Source organism: Plasmopara halstedii, assembly GCF_900000015.1.
Source record: "Plasmopara halstedii genome assembly, contig: Scaffold_2547, whole genome shotgun sequence".
Lineage (NCBI taxonomy): Eukaryota > Oomycota > Peronosporomycetes > Peronosporales > Peronosporaceae > Plasmopara > Plasmopara halstedii.
In genome coordinates, this window is record NW_020189454.1 from 279,862 (window position 1) to 280,077 (window position 216).

Below are 216 nucleotides of genomic sequence, written 5' to 3' on the forward strand. Positions count from 1 at the left end.
ACGGAGCTCAGCATGGTCAGCAAACTGCTGCCAACCGACTTGCAAAACGTCCAAGCAACCTAGACGATGCACTGTCGATCTCAACCTTTAACGACTCGACCGGCAAGATTTCTCTCCCTGGAAGTCCGAAGACAAAGACTCCGCCGATGCTGCTCTTCACCGATGGCTTCACCACCGTCACGAACAACAAGAGGAAGCGCGGTCGCAGCGGAATCG